A 20,366-nucleotide genomic window follows, 5' to 3' on the forward strand; every position below is an offset into this window, starting at 1 on the left:
TTATGGTTCTTCTTTTTTAAAGTAGCCTTTTCTTATAAGAATAACCTTAAAATGTAATTTGACACAAACTAAATCAAAATGATCACTAGAGTTGAAAATCTGTGCCTTTTATATTCACATATTATTCTCATGTTGTAAGATTGTAATAGAACGTTCACATTATGTATATGTGATATATATATATGGATTGCTAGGATGATATATTTTATTGGACCAACTATATAGTTAGGATAAAGTTAGACAAGCTTTTAAATGGAAGACATGCTTCCTCAGGTCCCATCACAAGGTGCCAAGCATAGCATATATCACACACAGACACACAGACACATGGAACACAGCTCCTGTGAGTAGAATACTAACAAGAAGGAAAGCTTATAAAGACAGACTTCCAAGTCACTGTTATACAATATAGACAAACTAGAAGAGGTATAAGCCCATTTTTACCCCGAATGTCTTCTTTAATAACATCTTATGCTATACACTTCTAACTTCATTGGTCTATAAGGTCTACATCTATCCTGCCTTCTACAATAGTGTCATTGTGTAGTGCTGACTTCCAAGAAACTTTGTTCCAAACCCTTGAATTTATAAGGTGTCCAATAGCAATGCATTCTCCTGTAACATTCTCCTTGTGTAGAACGCTTCTCACTAAAAATGTTTAAACAAAAAAGAACAGTTGTCAGACATGCACAATAGACAGCAAAATCAAGATATTGTCAATTTAAATAAAAAGCAAGCAATACTCTAAAAAGAAAAATAGCAAGAACATATAAACACTTGTGACTGTAGGCTTGCTTGACAAAGAGTATTTATAATGTTAAAAATATCTTTTCTTTCCTTGAGAAAATTGCTTTCTTAAATTGCTTGAAAGTATGACAGATACACACTTTTAAAAATGAAATGATGAAAATTATGTCTATTTTAGAGCGTATATAGAAATGAAATTGGCTTTGAATAGGCTCTTCAAATTTAAAACAAAAATCTTTCAGGAAGTCTATCATTTGAAAATATACATTGTATTTCTTTATATATAACCAATTGGACTTGAAACTGTCTATAAAATAATTCTGAAATAGTTTGAAATCTCCCAGAGTATCTTGAATGCCCTAATATGTTGGTTACATAACTTATAAAATTATTTTTTCTCTAACATGATTATAATTCTAATTTATAATTTATTTTACACTATCATTGAAATAAATAGATAATTAAGATAATAAAAAGAGTAAAAAGAAATAATAGTAAAAAGAGATGAGTAAAAAGACTCACATAAGAATAGAAGAAAACACATTTTTCAAAACAGTTTATCTATAAAATTAAACCACATCTTCTATTCTGAACTCAGTACCCTACCATTCACCTAATATTATCTTCATAAGAGTTGTTGACATTATAGTTAGCACATTTAATATACAGAAAGTTATTATGAAATTGAGGAAGGTGAAATATATTTTTGATCAAAGTTTAGCATAGTCATCGTAAGGTTTTCTTGGTTCCTATGTGGGTACAATTATTGTACACCAGGAGATGAAGGAGATGTGCTCAGAATAATGGAAGATACTGATAGCTGGGGGGCTACCAAAAATCATGCATAAAACCACTCACTTCAAATAAAGTTTTTAAATCTTCTTCAGTAAGAGTTCAAAATGTGGCTATAGAGCTGAAGATTACATACCAAAGATCAAATATGACTTCATCTGATCAAATATGAAGAAGCATTTGGTATAAATTACAGCCATCAGCTAATGGTTTTATCATAAACTTAGGTACTGCCACAGTGCTGATCTAAATTTTGAGAGACAAAGGATATCTAAAAGGACATTTTTGAAATGCAAAGCTCTACAATGGAAAAACATTAACACAGTTGGAGAAGATAAAGAGCAGTCATTGATTTTGCCCTGCAGAGAATTCTCAACCATGATTTTGTGGGGCTCAAAACAAAGAGACACAGAACACAATAAATATACAGTTATAGTAAAAGGAATGAAGATCATAACTGGCCTGAGAAAAAGAGCATTACAAAGAAATCTAGTATAAAACAAGTCTTGCTTACATTGTCAAAAAAATAATCCTCCTTTTACAGATCTTAATATCCTGCTTAAAGTTACCTCTACGTCTCCCGCCCCCCGCCCACAAAGTTCGTGCCAGCCAGACACTGAACCAGTCAGTAGGACTGTTAATAGAAGCTGCTCTAATTTATATGAAATGCCCATATCCCTAAAGGGCTATCCCAGCAGTCAGGGATTGCTAGGACATAGAGAAACTTTAACTACATGGTTTGTCACTGGCAAAATAATATAAAATTAGTAGGCATCAATGTGTTTGAAATAAATAATTCTTTCAACCATGGATCTCAGTACACAATACCAAAAGGCAAACCCCACAAGAAATGGCAAGTCTTCTCAACAGAATAGCAAGAAAAGGACATTGAATTCAATTAGATCCCTTCTGAAACAGTCTCCACTGATAAATCAAGCATGTGAACAGTCAGCAGCATAATCCAGTTAGAAAAAGGTTATGCACATGATTTAAATGAGCAGAGGGCAACTGTAACTAAGCAGGGAAGGAGCTCCCTAGAATTGTTCCATGCCTATACATGCTGTAAGCAAAGGACAGACAAAACTGAATTGCTTTCTAGACAAAGTAACCGTTGACAGGACTGTTTTTTAGGCTTCATTGCCCACTAATTATTCGGGCTCTGTATAAAACTGTCATCTAGGGACCACAAAGACTGACTTTATGCATGGACAACTGGTGCCTCCTGACTCTGGGGGGGGCACCAGTAGCTGATCGTTGACCCCCACTCCCCAGCCGGTGAGGGCCAATCTTAGGGAGGCATGCCCCCCCAACGTGTTGCCTATGACTTCATGTGCTAGAACATCCAAGAAAATTGGTAGGAAGTCATTTTCCTGTTCAACAACATTTTTTAGATTTCCATTTTTCCTGTTCCAGGTTTGGAACCTTGTATATTTTGTGCTGAATGGAAAGACCACTGCCTGATCTGCAGCAGGGAAATAACCACAGTCTTCCACATCATAGGCAAGACTCCAGACCATGTAGCAAAGGGTACCTTTCTAAGCATGTGAGATTCCCATAAGGAGATTACAGAGGTCAAGCAAACACATATAACTCGTGTACTTAGACAAAATAGCAACTGATGCTTCGATATACACAAGTGGGGAGAACTTCAGCATGAAATGCAAAACAAAAATGTAGCTGGAAATGATCATGTGTCATACTAGAGCCAAAAATGTAATCCAACAGCTTCAAGGTAAGTATATTTGTATAGTAGCTATTGGGGCAGGTATATCATATTGGAATGGTAGCTATTGGGGCAGGTATATCATCATTAGTCTCACTGGGCTTATCTACATGAGATACATTACTGTCATTAACATAGTTTACTGAACAGTAAGCATACATGTCTCCATGTGTGTTCGATTACTGCACAGTAAAAACCCTTACTCCCTCTTAAATTTGCTACTTGCAAATGCAAGTAGCAAATGTAATTGGGATTGATTAACGTGCAGTAACCCATGTATGAACATGACTCAGGAGCAAGTTTGCTCCTGGGTCTGCCTAGCCACTAGGGGGCCAGCTTGAGGCCAGCCCCAAAGTTGCAGGCTATAAGCCTCTCCTGCTACATGGCTGGGCTGCCTTTATGGCAGCCCTTGTCTGCAGGCTATAAAATCCTGTGGACATTTTGTGCCCTGGGGCACACAACACAGGCAGCCTGAGGGCACTGCAGGCCCTGTCTGTCCCCCTGAGCAGACCACATCAGCACTCTGTTTGCTTGCCAGCCCCCAAGCACTGCTGCCTGCCATTGCAATCACATGGCTGCCAAGGCAGTGCTGTCAGGGCCATCTGGGTGCTTTGGGCTTCTGCAGCCCCTGGCCAGGCCTGCCAGCCCTCAAGGCCACCTGTAAGCAGCCTCTGGACAGCATGTTCCATCAGCCTGTCCTGAACCTACAGTTGCTGTGGGGCATAGCCTCTGCCACGTGGCTGCCAGTCCCATGCTGTGCCCTTGTGCTGAGCACTGCTGGCAGCTGCCCAGGGCCAGCAACATTGGGACAGCTGCCTGGGGGCCCAGAGAGACAGTGTTGAACCCAGCATGGCCTCATCCTCCCCATCCAGACCCAGGACCGTATGCATCTACATGCCCATGCCCTCCACTTGGAGCCCCAGCTGGAGCCAGGAGGAGACTGGTGACCTCATGGCACTGTGGGGAGAGACAGAAGTGCTGCACCAGTTTGAGTGGGGCTGGAGCTCTAATGCCCACATTTATGAGGCCCCATTAGAATCAATTGAGGCAGTGAGGGCATGACCAATTGGAACAGCAGTGCTGCTTAAAGATCAAGGTCTTGAGAACACAGTGGGTCACCGTGAATGATCACAATCATCAGTCCAGCCCTGCCCACAAGACCATGTCCTTTATGTGGCAGCTGAAAAATATTCTTGCACCCTGGAATCCAGGACATAGCCATGTGGTTTACATGAGTATGGGTGGCCTGCCTGAGCCCCTGCCCTGCTTTGGCACCTCCAGTGACACATCATCAGAGGAGTGCCCCTTGAGTATGAAGCACCCTGTCCTGCCCAGCATCTTGGCTGCAGTTTCCACCAGCAGCTCAGGGAGCCCTGGCCAGTGCCTGCCTCGCCAGCTGCACAGCCCCAGGGCGAGACACAAGGCATGACCAACCATGACACCACCAGCAGTTAGCAGTGCCAGCTCCTCCCAGGGTAGGTGCCTAGCTGGACACCTGCATGCTGCTCCCCACAGGCCGAGGACACCAGGCACAGCTGGATGCCATCACCAGCTGGAAGGACCGTGCTGAGCCACCAGCTAAGCCAGCCCCAGATGTGCCATCAGCCTCCCCACCCTCGCCTTGCCCCCTGCTCTGGCCCCTGCTCCTGCCTGCATCCCTGCCTGGCTAGGCCACACTCCCAGCAACCCAGGCTTTCCTCCTGTGCTATCAAAACTCAAGGTCCCAAACCAGGAGCTCTGGTGCACCCAGGGAACCATAAAGATCATCATCAGCAGGGCATAGTGGCTTGGGCACCCCTTGGCCAACACAAACAGATCATGTCATATAGTCTGGGCCACACATAGCAGGGGCATGCTTGGAGCACAGTGGCAGCGCAGTGAGAGGGCTGGTCCCAAGGCACCTCCCCAGATAGGACCCCTATGGGGTTCAGGGGCATGGCCAGCTCCGCATCACAATCTGGAAGACCCACGCCCCTCCCTCTCCCCAACTCAAGGGCTGTGGGCTGGGCAGCAGCACGGCAGAGTGGTTGGCCTGTGGGGGTAGAGTTGGGACAGTGAGGTCTGGAGCTGTGGCAACAGGTGCTGCCACGAGCCTGACCTGTCCTGCCCTGGGCTGGGCTGGGCTGGGCTGGGGGGAGACAGGATGCCTGCAGCCAGCACCTAGCGGGCTGCCAGCCCCAGGGGAACATGTGGAGATGGGGAACTTGTCCAGTGGCCTCCTGGGCCCAGGCCTGCCCAGCCTAACTTACCATGGTCCCTGGGTACCCATGTATGACCAACCCCTGATCTGAGGTCAGGCAGCACATGGCCCCTGATGCCCCTTATCTCTGAAAAGTTGTGAAGTCTTGCAGAAGGCTTCTGTCTCATTTCCAAGCTTTCTGTCTCTTTCCCCTACGGGCCCATCCGTTAGATGTAGGGGAGAGGCTGCCGTTTCCAGTGGGGATGCTGGCTCAGCATCACTGCCACCTGCCACCATGGCCCTATGGATGTGCCAGATCTGCCAGAGGCACACCATGGACTGGACCCTCCTCCTACAGCAGCTGGTGATGGTGTCAAAGAAGTGGGAACAGATACACAGGCCTGACATGTAGAGATGTGGCCCACTAAGGGGCAGAGGATGTTGCCCGCGAGGAGGCACAGAACCAGCATGAGGAGGTGTGGGACTGGTCCAACCAGAAGTTCTGGGCTGAACTCTTGGCCTGGGAATACCAGCAGCTCCAGGTCATGCGGGAACACAACACCATCCTGGGCCAGGCAGTAAAGGCAATGGATGATGACCATCAGGTTCTGGATACCGCCCTGGGCCTGGCAGTCTTGTTCATGCCCTCTGCTGCTTGGCCCCATCCCCAAATCCCCTGGAATCCACCTATCACCCCACCCTGGCCTCTGCTGGGCCTGGGAGGAGGTCCTCCACTGCCTCCAGCTGGCAGGAGCCCCTAGCCCTTCCCTTGCAGCAGGTCTGCCACCACCCAGGCCCTCAGCCTGGGCCGAGGCCCACCGCTCATGCAGGCACAGAGCCAGAGCAGCCAGCAGCAGGGACAGGACCACATGCCAGCCCTGCTTGCCATGGACAGCACCTGACAGAGGGAGAGCCACCTGTGCCGGAAGAGCAGAGGCCGCTATTGCCTTGGGGTGAACCCCCCACCTGCCAATGTGCCACAGTGTGAGCACTGTGGGGGAATAGCCAGAGGATAGGGTGCTGGCTGCCTGCCCCTGGCTTCTGCCTCCTAGACATCTCCACCCCATGGCCCCCCACTCTAGTATGGCATACAAATGACTTTGTAAATAGTTAATGATGTTAATTACTGCTCATTTAGCTAAACCATGTGTTGTACTTAGGCACATATGCTTCCGCTAATGTACTGGAAATTATCCCTTCCAAAAAACACTTGCATGGTTATACTCGTTTTCAGAAAGGTAAACCATTTCCAATGTTCATTTTCAGTGTAATTTATTGCCAGATGGCATCAGCAGATCAATTTTCAGTAGAAGAAATATGAAAATGACTAACTGTATTGATTGTTAAGAAAATGTTTTATCTGCAACTGAAATTTCTAGATTGCTCCTTTGGAAAAAAATGCCTTGCCGAAGCCAGTTTTTATCATTAAACATGCCTTATTTGTTAAACTAAGAAAGCAATACGATTACTTTGCACTCTAGGATGATAATTTGGATCAGTTCTTCAGACAGGTTCATTGCCACTAATTCTGGGCTCTTTCACCCAGGCTTTGCAGTCCTGCAATGCTGTCTGCCACAATTACTTTACATTTGTACCAGCAGAGAGAGAGGGAAAAAGAAAAAAAAAAGGTTCATATTTAATGTTAAAATATCTTGCTTATTTTATGTAATTTTATAACTTAACATGTATCATAATAAAAATGAGGCATATTTGTCAGTTTTTTATTGTATATGTGAGAGGCATAGTTACACTCAGAATGTAGTTTCCTGTGTAGCTTTCCTTATTCAGCCGAGAACTGACATTTTTTCTGGAACATTTTAACTACCTTATTCCCCCCAGTAACTCACTCTAAGAAAAAAAAAAAATCCAAGCAAACTAAAAATTACAATATAATTTTGAGTTCTGTTCTGTAAAGCCTTCCCTTTAAAGTTCATCATGTGTAGCTATAGCCTTCCTTTAGTGAGTACTCAATCTTCTTCAACAAATATGACAGACTTTTAATCCCTTTTAAAAAGACATGACCAATCCAGATCTATATTACTACTGTGAAAAATTTAAAGTAACTCCATGCAAGTAAAAGAGATTCACTTGGGTAAAAGTGAGAGCAGAATCTGGCTGTTGGCTAGAGCTTTATTGCTAAATAAAGAGTAATCTAACAAATATTTAATAGCAAAGTAGATAATAAAGACAGTGGTTAGCTAATCATAAAAAAGATGGAGCCATTAGCTTATTTCCTTCTTAAATTACTTCTTAAATTACTTTATTTCCTTATTAAATTTAGTGTGACCAAATCCAAGTCTTTTTTAGATTACCCCCCAAAAGCAAACAGTAAACAGATCCATCAATTACTAAAATCAAATTTGGTGGGGGGAGACATGTAACCAGCATAACTGTAACAAGAATGATTCCCTCCTTTTTATTTATTTTTTAATTAATAGTATAGATTGCTTTTTTTCATTTTCTTTTTTGGTATTCTTAGAGACAGGGTAATGGACACATCTATTCAGCTTTCATCTCAGTCTAGTCTAATAATTTATTTACAGAGATAACTCAAATAATTTTGTTATAATAAAGCATTATAGAAGAAGGCAGCAATTACAGTAAAAAGCTCTCTTTCTCTCTCTCTCAATGACAGTGGCAATCAAAAAAGTTGGTAAAATATTTTCTTTCACTTCCACAATGATTCTCTACTAAATCTATAATAATAATGTGATTCTTTATATACAAAGTTGCATATGAATGTATAATATTTTATAGTTATACAAGATCCTTCCATGAGAAGTTATTTTTAGTGTAGGTAGATGGCATGAATTAAGAAGTCAGTACAAAGAAAGTAAAGTTGACCACAGTAAAAAAATTGCAAACTCTGGAAAAATGCAATTGGGAAACAAGTGGCAATGATGAATACTTGCACAAAGATTTTTCATAGAAAGTGCTATAAAACAGTTCTTTTGAAGAAGCTTATGAAAGAGAGTGAAGTGGCTATACTTTAGGAGGAGTAAGTATGTTTCAGGCACACCATTGCATATTAGGGGGAAAAAAGAGCTGTGAGAGAAAAGCAGCTCTGAAGGCAATGCCAAGGAAATAAGGCATCAAGTACAGAGCACATGAGTAGGACCAATAGGAAAAAAGAATATTGATGTAAGTAGGGGCAAAGTTATAGAAAGTCACAATAAGAAATATGAGACGATTCTGGTGCATAAGACAATGGGAAGCTGAAAGAAGGATTGTGACTCACAGCTACAATGATAAGTAAGAATGGTAATTGTTATAATAGTATATATAGGCATCTGTCTGCCTTGTGAGACAATAGATTTGTGCTGAGTGAGGCATCAGCTCATTGAACATCTGTGAGTGTGGCTGTAGAGCCCAATTTTTGAATGACAGCTCCTTCCACACATAAAGTTTGTATCTAACAGTCCCAAAAGTGTCGCTAGGTTCTTCCTGAGGTTTCTTCTTTCTTCTGCATATTGGGCTCTTCTTTCCTCAAAAGCTTTCATTCCAGGCTTAACATACTGTTTGCAAGTGCTTTGATCCTCAGCAATCTTCTCTCAGTTGTTTCACTCAATGTTCATTTCCTCCATATGTCTCTTGCAAACATCTTTGACATGGAGATAAGGGCATTTGAATGGTCTTCTTCCTACAAAGAGTTCTCCATACAAGAGATCCTTGGGTATATGGCCTTTCTTGGCATATGGCCAAGCTATCAAAGTTGATGCTGACTGAGAAGAGAATAGATGCTTGGAATGTTAGTATGTTCCAAGACTTCTGTATGGGCAACTTTGTCCCAGCAGAAATGTGGTGAAGGAAACATAAATGCAAGCTGTTGAAGAACTTTTCCTGAGTAGATTATGTGGTCCAGGATTCATTTCTATACACATGGATGCTGATAATGAAAGTGTAAAATACCTTCAACTTGGTAATGGTCAGTTAGCTGTTGTTCCACATTTGTTTTCTCATTATAGTCATGACACAGGATACATTGTGATAACAGGTATTCAGTTCAGCCTCAAGTAGCAGGTTCTTGGTAACAATGTAGCCAATGTACATACATTTACTCACAACATCCAATATATTTTTACTTATTGTGATCGCTGGCAATTAATCAATGTTCTGCCCATAGCATTGTTATTCTTGATGCTAATTGTAAGATCAAACTCTTGGAAGGCAGGAGAGAAGCAACTGTGAAGGTCACTCTCTGTGTCACCTATCAGTGCAGCAGCATCAGCACACAGCAGCTCACAAATCAAAACTTTCCACACCTTAGTCTTCACTTTAAGGCATGAGATGTTGAATAATTTGCCATCTGAGCATGTAGATAAATGCCTTCACTGGCAGTCCCAAAAACATACATCAGAAGAAAAGAAAATCCTGATTGGGCTTCGGGCAAGGACAAAGCCCTGCTTGACTCTGCTTTGAATCTCAAAAGTCTCAGATGCTGATCCATCATAGCTAACTTCCACACTTTCCATCATGGAAAGAACATATTATGCTGAGGAGTTTTGGTGCATGCCAATCTTTTCCAATAATTTGAAGAGGTCTTTTCTTCTGACAAGGTCAAAGGCCTTGGCCAGGTCATTGAAGGTGATATGGAGATGTCTCCTTTGTTCCCTATATTTTTCTTGGATTTGTCAGAATGGTGGACCTACTAGCTCTGAAGCCATGCTGTGACTCAGGATAACCATGGTCAGCATGGATCTGAAGTCTTCTGAGCATGAAGTGATGACTTTCCTGCAATGCTTAGTAGTGAAATGTCATGAGAGTTGTTACAGTTTATGCAGTTTCCTTTATTCAGAGTGGTTATTTTGGCATCTCACATATCTTGCGGCATTGTCCCTACTTTCCAGCAGTGAATAAGAAGCTTATATAGGTGGGGAAGAAGTACATGTTTCCTGCACTTAATCACTTCTGCACATTTGTTATAGTATAGTATAGTATATCTGCTGTAAACAGAATGAAAGATTACTAGTGTACAGGGATTCCACCACATATGACACAGATGGGGCAGGTTTTTTTTAACCCAAGATAAAAAGAAAGGATATAGAACCAGCGTCACTTCTGCCAATGACATTGTGCTGCTTTATGGAAGGAATGCCTCATGGGAGAAGAAAACAAGCAAAGAATAAGCATCCAGAGGAATCAGGGATGGATCCTCAGCTAGTGAAATTCAGATTACCTCTCAAAAGAAGAATTGAGAAACATGGCGAAGTAAATTGAAAGTAAATGGGGGAGGCAAGGGGAAAGAAGAAAGGAATAAGATAGGGTCCAGTCTCTGGAGCAAGACATGCAGGTGAAAGCCCGCTGCACTCCTATGAGCTGAGGGACCCCCAGGAAAGACCCCAGGATGCCTAACAAGCCCCATCTTGCCCACAGGTAAGCAGGGGCCCATGGTGGGAGGGACGTAGCCAGCTGGGAGGTGGGTGAGTGGAGATGAGGAGGGTCATGCCCCCTCCCAGCTTCTACTTGGCCAAGCCCCTCAGGGCTGGTGCACGAGCCAGGTTGGGGGAGGCACTCACCTGTCCCCTCCTTAGGTGGAGGGAGGGACCCCCTTAGGCCCCTGAGAACAGCGCAGCACTGGCCATCCCTTCTGCACTTGTGCGCAGTTTAAAAAGGGCCAGCAATGGCAGAAGCCACAATAGGGTCCCAGCTCTGGAGCGAGATGTGAGGGTGAAAACCTGCTGCACCCTCATGAGCCCAGGGACCCCCCAGAAGGGACCCCAGGATGCCCAGGACCCCCAACAAGTCCCAGCCTTCCCACAGGTAAGCAGGGGCCTATGGTGAGAGGGACATAGCCAGCTGGGAGGTGGGTGAGTGGAGATGAGGAGGGTCACGCTGGCTTCCTCCGTCTCCTACTTCTCCCAGCCCCACAGGGAGCCACACAACCATAGCCTCGCGAACAGGCTGCACAAACAGGCATGCTTCTGGGCCCATCACATGAATTAGTGTGGGAGTTCATGCAGGAGGATGAGCGGAAGGGCCTGAGGCCCTGCTTGTGAGCCCCCTAGGGTAGGCAGTCCCAGCCATATCCAGTTTACTAGTGGTACCATATGGATGGGTATGTGGCACCAGTGGTACCATGCAGATCCGGATGGACACGCACCACTTGGGGTCTGTGGTTCCCCCCTCTGGCACCTCAGCCGTCTCCACCCAGATGGAGCCTGTGATTCACGGCTCCACACAGATGGAGCCTCTGGCTGTTGGCTGTGGGGGCTGTCTGACACTTTCTCAGGCTCCTCCAGCCTGTTGACCACTACCCTATGCTCCTTATCCATGGGGGCACGAATGACATGGCTCAGAGCACTGCCAGCAGGGTCATGAAGTGCTACAGGGATTTGGGAGTGGGGCTTAAGGGGTTGGGGGCACAGGTGGTGTTTTCACTGATCCTCCCATTCTTGAGCTACAGGCTGAGGAGGGAGAGGAGGATTGAGGTAGTAGATTCATAGATTCATAGATGTAGGGTCGGAAAGGACCTTGTAGATCTTCTAGTCCGACCCCCTGTCCTGTGCAGGAGAGAAAACTGGGCTCAAATGACCCCAGCTAGGTAAACATCAAGCCTCCTCTTAAAGACCCCCCCAAGGTAGAAGCCAACACCACTTCCCTCAAAAGTTGGTTCCAGATCCTAGCCACCCTAACTGTGAAGTAGTGCTTTCTAATGTCTAGTCTAAACCTACTTTCTAACAACTGATGGCCGTTATTCCTTGTTACTCCAGGAAGTGTTCATGGAAACAAGGTCTCTCCCAATCCCCGCTGGTCCCCCCTAGGAAGTTTATAGACATCCACCAGGTCCCCCCTCAGCCTTCTCTTGTGGAGGCTGAACAGGTTAAGGTCCTGTAGCCTCTCCTCGTAGGGCCTGCCCTGCTGTCTCCATATCATGCAAGTGGCCCTCCTCTGGACCCTCTCAATGCTGTCCACATCCCTCCTGAAGTGCGGCGCTCAGAAATGGACTCAGTACTCCAGCTGCAGCCTGACCAGTGTTGCATAGACGGGGAGGATCACCTCCTCGGCCCTGTTTGAGGTGCATCTGTGGATGCACGACAAGGTACGGTTAGCCCTACTGACCGTGTCCTTGCATTGTTGGCCCATGTTCATCTTGGAGTCAACAATGACTCCAAGATCTCTTTCTGCCACTGTGCTTTCGAGAAGGGAGTTCCCCAGCCTATAGGTATGCTGCTGGTTCCTACTGCCTAAGTGCAGCACCCTGCACTTGTCAGTATTGAATCCCATCCTATTTTCATTTGCCCACCCCTGTAACCCGTCTAGGTCCACCTGTAATCTGTCCTTCCCTTCTAGCATGTCCACCTCACCCCAAATCTTGGTGTTGTCTGTGAATTTAAACAGGGTGCTTTTCACCCCATCATGAAACCCCGTAGTGAAACAAAGACTGCAGTGCTGGTGTCATCAAGAAGGCTTTGGATTCCATGACCACAATCTGCTCTTTGGTGAGAGAGACAGTGAGCTGCTGGGAAGACATGGCCTCCACCTCTCTTCACTGGGAAGGAGGCTCTTCTCAGCCAGATTGGCTGACCTGCTCCACCGGGCTTTAGACTAACCCCACCAGGAGATGGGGGAACTACCACCACTGCTGGCCCACTGAGCAACCCTTGCAAAGCCAGCAGGCCAAGGCACTTAAGGGAGACCACCCACGCCCCAGCCTTGGAGTGATCTGTGGGCAAGGCAATGGCCCCCAAAGGGATGCTTGCCTGCCTGTACACAAATGCCAGAGCTTGGGGAATACACAGGAGGAACTTGTCCTCCTACTTAACACAAATAAGTATGATGTCATAGGAATAACAGAGACCTGGTGGGACTCCACCCATGACTGGACCACAGGTATAGATGGCTATACCATGTACAGGAGGGGTCAAGTGGACAAAAGGGGCAGGAGTGTAGCTCTCTATGTCAAGGAAAGCTATGCATCCCTGCAAGCCAACATTGGCACCCAGGGTGGATGACTGGAGACCCTCTGGGTCAAAATCTGTGGGGAACACGGCACAGGGACACAATGGAAGGAGTCTACTACAGATCTCCTACCCAGGATCAAGAGCTTGACCAGGAGTTCACCAGGGAATTGGCTGAGGCCGCATGCTCCCAGTGCATAGTTGTCATGGAAGACTTCAATTACTCAGACATCTTGTGGGAAGAGCACTCAGCCAAATCTGAGTGGTTGCAAAGCTTTCTGTCATGCGTGGATGAGCTCTATCTGATGCAGGAAGTCTATGGGTTGATGAGAAGTAAAGCCCTACTCGACCTAGTTCTGGCAATAGGGGATGATCTAATCAGCCACCTAATGATTGAAGGGAAGCTGGGTGACAGTGACCACGAGCTGATCACCTTCACCATTCACCGTAAAGCTGGCAAGTTGGTCAGCAATACAGAAGTCCTCGACTTCAGGAAAGCTGATTTTGACAAGCTCAGGAGGCTTGTCGGTGAGGCCCTAAAGGGTCATAACCCAAAGGGGAGGGGAGTTCAGGATGAGGGATTGCTCCTCAAAGGAGCAATCCTGGATGCACAAGCAAGTCTATTCTGTCTCAGAGGAAAGGCAGCAAAAGGGCAGAGCAGCCCATTTGGCTCTCCAGGGAACTAGTGAACCTCTTGAGTCTAAATAGAAAGACCTACAAAGGATGGAGGATGGGATCCACCTCCAAGGAGGAATACTCTGCACTTGTTTGGACCTACAGGGAGTGAACCACAAAAGCCAAGAATGCAACAGAACTCCAACTAGCGACAAGCATAAAGGACAATAAAAAGTCCTTTTTAGCTTTGTGGGGAGCCATAGGAAAAGCAAGGCCCTGCTAAACCAGATGGAACAACTGACAACCAATGCCCAGGAAAAAGCAAACTTGCTAAATGGGTACTTTGTGTCGGTCTTTCACCAGTCCCATGGGACACCCCTACATATTACGAGACAGGGAGACCCGGGTGAGGGAGATTCCTTACCCTTCATCAATGCTGACCTCGTGAAGGAACATCTTGAGAGGCTGGATACCTTCAAGTCAGCCGGCCCTGACAGTTTACACCCCAGGGTACTCAAGAAGCTGGCTAGCATCATAGCTCAGCCCCTGGCATGGATCTTCGAGAACTCCTGATGCTCTGGTGAAGTGCCCAAAGATTGGAAGAAGGCCAATGTGGTACCTATCTTCAAGAAAGGGAGGCCTGACCTCTATCCTGGGGAAGGTCTTAGAAAAGATTATCACAGAGGCCATTCCTAACAGACTGGCCAATGGCAACATCCATGTTGCAGGTAGGTCTTGTTTGACCAATCTTATATCCTTTTACGGTCAGGTGACCTATCACCTGGGCAAGGGGGAAGAGATTGATGTCATATAACTTGATTTTAAAAAAGCCAATGTGATGCTGCAGCTAGCAAAGTGAGCAAAATGCTGGCTTGCATCCATAGATGCTTCGCAAGTAAACCCCAGGATATCATTCTCCCCTTGTACTCGGCCTTGGTGAGCCCACAGCTGGGGTACTGTGTCCAGTTTTGGGCTCCAAAATTCAAAAAGGACGTGGAGAAGCTTGAGAGAGTGCAGAGGAGAGCCACACACATGATCAGAGGTCAAGAAAACAGACCTTATGATAAGAGGCTGAGAGCTATGAGACTCTTCAGTCTGGAAAAGCGCAGGCTCAGGGGTGATCTGATGGCTGCCTATAAGTTTATCAGGGGTACTTATCAGGATCTGGGATAACGTCTGCTCACCAGAGCGCCCCAAGGGATGATAAGGTCGAACAGTTCCAAACTCCTCCATGACCGTTTCAGGCTGGACATAAGGACAAACTTCTTTACTGTCCAAGCCCCCAAGGTTTGGAATAGACTGCCACTGGAGGTCGTTCAAGCACCTACTTTGAACACCTTCAAGAGACATTTGGACGTTTATCTTGCTGGGATCCTATGATACCTGCTGACTTCCTGCCCCTGGGGCAGGGGGCTGGACTTGATCTTCTGAGGTCCCTTCCAGCCCAAATGTCTATGAATCTATGAATCTAAGATATAAATAAAAGAACTTCACTGTGCCTTAGAAACTTTGGGGGCAGCTACATGTACTCTTTACTGCAGAGTTGATTAATTATCTCTGCAGTGAAGCAGCATCATCTACATATGTGATGTTATTAGGCCAGAGTAAGCTAATTAACTCCATTGTAGGCTAGTACTACCTGACAAGTACTATCCAAAGACAGAGTTATTTATTCTGCTGTAATGCAGATCTAGACACTGACAGGGCTGGCTGGGGCATGAGGGTACTACCTGATGGCTAGTCCTGCCCTGTAGCACCTTTGTGCCTCATTCAGCCCCTCCACAGCATACTGATCTAGAGCAGAGCAGCTCTATATTAAAATGGGCATGTGGCAAAACGTTAAATATTCCCATGAGGCTATTTGAGTATAAGAGAAAGATTTCAGTGGCATAAGTTTTATTTTCCTGTGGTTTTCATGGTATTGTGTAATACTTTAAAAAATTCCACACCTCCATTAATACTTTTTAAACAACTTAATTGATAAGTTGTTACTGAATTGAGGCAGTATCCCTGATGAAGTTTGTTTCCGAAGGTTTAAACTTTGGCACAGAGGAGAAGGTGAACTTTGAAGAGGTAAAAGAAGAAAAGACCAAGAAAAATAGCAGCTTCTTTTTTTTTTACCCAAATACTTATTCCTCAAAGCAGTTCCAGTTTTAAATTTAGAATTAATTATTCCACTGTGACTTAAAAATGTCTAGGACAAATGCATTATTCAGACATTTTGGGATATATCTTACAGGTAGTGAAGGAAATTGTAAGCACTATTGATAGAAGCCAGCAGTGTTGCCTTCTCAAATAATTAAGAAATTTCATTTTCCCGCCTCCTGCCTACTGTCATTTTCTTTATAAATAAGACATTTTGTGTAAAATAAAGTCAGCACATTTTCATTACCTTCTTTTAGGTAATGAAAATGTTTATGTCAGTGATGTGTACTTCATGTATATTAGCATATGTGAAAGAAAGGAGAAAGAAAGTATATCCATAGTTACTTTGGGCATATACCATAATTGTATACCACAAAAAAGAAAAACCTGCGAGTAATGTCTATATAATTGTATAATGTAAATCCTGTATAGTTATCGTTAGGAGGGTATGAAAATGTAACATTTAAGAGTCTGTGCTGTAACAAACCAAATCAATTTAGCAGCAGTTATATCATTTTTATGCCATAGGCACATACCATTCACCTAAAGGGGATCTAGTAGGTATGCCAATCTACTATGTCACACTTCATAGAGCAGTCAATAGCTGAATTGATTTTCTCAGCTTCCTCATTACTTGGGATTTCTGACAAGCCAAGAGAAGTGAAAAAATTTAAATAAGGTTCATTGAATGTGCCTAGGTTTCTAATGTCACTATGAGCAATTGACTGTATCTGTTTTTGCTAGCCATCTTCCTTACTCTGCTTTTGTCCATTACATTGGCAGATGACAGGCTTTGTTAAAACATAGTTTGATGACTATATTCTGGAGGCCACATCTGCTGGGGGGTGGGGACTGTGATCCCCACAAATATTTTCTTTGTATAGTTCTTGTTGATGGAGGAATGTGAGATGGAAGAAAGTACTTACAAAATGAATGTTTTATTGCTGCTGCTTTCTCTGTGTGTTTTCCTCTGATCATCTGCAGCTTTGGAGACTGACTACAGCTAAAAGTGGGAGTTTTGATTAATCTGCACTAATGCTCCAGTCAAAATATAGGAAAGTCTGAGCTAGGGGGGCTTAGGTTGTTCTGCGTCAGGTCAAACTGATCACTACAATTAGGAAGGAATTTTTGCCCCACGTCAGACTGGCAAAACTGTGGGGGCAAGCGGGGAAGATCCTTCTCTTGTTAATTTGAGGCACAATTATTTTCCTAGTATCCTCTCAGTAAATATTAAACAAACTATTCATCTGTCATTGTAGTGGCAGGGTATTGGTGGTGCCCTTTTATCCTCTGAATTTTACCTGTGGCATATTGTACAGTAGTGGTGGCCAATGTTTCAACCCCACAGGCCAAATGAGTGGTGGAGGTTCAGTCTGTGGGGCTGTTCTGACTTATGGGTCTGGCCTGGTGTCTGGTCCCATTCTGCATGCTGGATCTTTCCAGTTCCTGATCCTGAACTCTGGATCAAGTCCTATGCCTGATCATGGCCATAGCTCTTGCCCTGAATGCAGGATCATGATATCTGCCCCATATGACTTAGAAATGTGGTGGCAGGAGGGCAGTGGCTCCATAGCTGTAGGGAGCCCCAACGACCAGATGATATGGTTCCATGCACTGGATCTAGCCCACAGACCAGAGACTGAGCACCACTATTGCAGGGTGCTTTGGTATTGTTTTCAACATCTTTATTAATGATTTAGATGTGAGGGTGAAGAGCTCACTGGCCAAGTTCGCGGACAGCACCAAGTTATAGGGAAGCGTAGTCATGCCTGAAGATAGGCTACAGATACAAGCAGACCTATACAGGCTAGCAAGTTGGGCAGATTGGAATCTGCTGAAGTTCAATGTTGAGAAATGTAAAGTGCTCCACCTCGGGACAAGCAACTACCAACACACCTACAGGCTTGGCAGCACTGAACTGACTAGCACCATGAATGAGAGGGACCTGGGAGTAATAATAGACCACAGTATAAATATAAGCCAGCAGTGTGATGCAGTAGCCAGCGGGGCAAACAAAACTCTGGCATGCATCAATCAAAGCATCTCCAGCAAAAACAAGGAGGTGGTTCTTCTGCTGTACTCAGCACTGGTGTGACTGCAGCTAGAGTACTGTGTCCAGTTCTGGGCACCACACTTTAACAAGGACATGGACAAGCTTGAGAGAGTCCAAAGAAGAGCCACCCATATGATCAGTCTTAAAAGGCAAGCCATACAAGGAGAGGCTGAGGGATCTGGGACTCTTCAGCCTGAGGAAAAGAAGACTGAGAGGGGACCTTGTAGCAGCTTACCACTACAATAGGGCAGTACATCGATGGCTCAGTAAACACCTGAGGGAAAAATCAGGAGTAATGGCCACAAGCTCCTGGAAGATCAATTCAGGCTCAACATTACAAATAACTTGTTCACAGTCAGGGTGTCAGACTGTGGAATAGGCCCCTTCCAGAAGTGGTACAATCATCTACCCTGGAAACTTCAAGAGGAGACTAGACAGTCACCTTGCTTGGGTCACCTGACCCCCAGCTATCTTTCCTGCTTGGTGTAGGGGGCTGGACCCAATGATTTTCAAGGTCCTTTCTGGTTTTACAATCTATGAATTAAGTAAAGAAAAATTATAAACCTCATTATACCTTCAGGGCACTTATGGCAGGCCTATGACTCCCTTGGTCTTTGAAACAGAGTCCATCCATTTTCATTAGGTTTCTGGGTAGCCAATCATGTTACCTGGCAGGTGGAACAATATTAGCACCTGCAAAAGGATACTGTTGGGATGCTTTGGACCAGTATACAGTACCAATGGCATAGAAGCAGCTTTTTCAGAAAAGTATTTATTTATCTAAATGGGAAATGGGCACTAAGAAAAATGGGTTTGAAATAAAAGAGACCACTTGGACATGATCTTACCTACATGTAGTACTGCCTTTCCAGCCCCTATGTAGACATGACTCAGACTTTCTTCCCCCCATTCTATTGAGGGCCAAGTTACAGCTTGCTGTGGCTCTTGGCTCCATACATCTGCATTAAATTGCAATAGCTGACAACTTGCCTGTTCTGTCTCTCTCTTCTCTAACTTGGCTAAACAGCTTGTCGTTGATGCTGAGAAGTTCTTCTTCATGGTTATAATCTTAACTAATGTGTTTGAGGCATGTTCCTCAACCCAGCTATGTATGTATATGCATTCAGGTAGGGTTAATAAAAAACATCCAGGTTCACTGCATATGCTATAGATTGATAATCTATAAATCAGTATTCTGTAAATTGGCATTAAAATGTATTAGACCATATACAGACTGAGGAAACTGCAGTCTAAGGAAATTTATAGGCCATTTTAAATTCCCAAACTGTTAATGTATAGATTATAAATTTGTTTATAATTTAATTACTTAAGTTTGTTTTGCTGTGTCACCTATTGGCATCATGGTGTATGTAAATTTTAAAAAAACCCAAAAAAACAAAAGCCTGAAGCTTGGTGAATGGGAAAAGGTTAATTTTGAACTTGTATTTTTCATCTCTCTCATATTCTGCAAGTTATTTGTGTGTTATTTCAAAATTATTTCCTCATCTACTTCTTTACATAATAACCCAAGCAAATAGCCATCCACATGATACTTCCTATTCCAGAAGAGACCTTTCAGAAATCAGTCTGTTTATTATTTGTCTCTCTGCAGAGACAGGGAACATATTCCAGAAGGTCCATAAGTGAGGAACAAGAGGTTGTAAGATTAATAATAGCAGTCTTCTTGGGTCAGATTCTATCCACACAGTACGCACATCAGTGGGCCTAGGTGTCTGAGATTTTATTCCACAATTCTTGAGTCTTTGAAAAACAGTTAATGCAAAAGATGGGCTGGTCCTCTTCTTCCTTCTCCTGCTTCTTGCTTAGGGATCTGGTGTGTTACAAAACTTGACTTGAACAGGGTAGAATACAATTGTGCATAGACACCTCAGCCCACTTAGGTGCCTAAGAGATGGAATAGAATCTTGCCTCCTGTCTTAACAGCCTGCCCTATTGGGATGAGTAACAAGGATGAGCAGAACAAGGAACAGGCTCACCCTTTGAACCTGAAGTTCAATAACTTCTGGGGTTTGGTTGCAGTGCCACTAGGGGCTGAACTTAGACATTTACAACATAGGTAGTTCAGCTGTTAACGACTTGAGGACTGTGTCACGGCGGGGTCCTCGCGGAGGGCCGTGTGCTCCTTAAAGTCCCTCGCTCCGTGTCAGGCCGGCCCAAGGCACCCTCTAATTCTCGCCCGCCACGTCTTGCTGG

The 20,366-nt window shown here is 44.5% G+C and overlaps 1 long non-coding RNA gene across 1 annotated transcript in view; it reads right to left on the minus strand.

The window, feature by feature from the left end:
- Nucleotides 1–576: 576 nt before the first annotated feature.
- The window catches only part of LOC102370550, a 24,771-nt gene continuing 4,981 nt past the window's right edge, over nt 577–20,366 (minus strand). The window contains exon 3 of the long non-coding RNA XR_324160.1: nt 577–648. This is a non-coding gene — a long non-coding RNA (uncharacterized LOC102370550). The remainder of the gene's footprint in view (nt 649–20,366) is intronic.

Source organism: Alligator sinensis, unplaced genomic scaffold, assembly GCF_000455745.1.
Source record: "Alligator sinensis unplaced genomic scaffold, ASM45574v1 scaffold244_2, whole genome shotgun sequence".
Lineage (NCBI taxonomy): Eukaryota > Metazoa > Chordata > Crocodylia > Alligatoridae > Alligator > Alligator sinensis.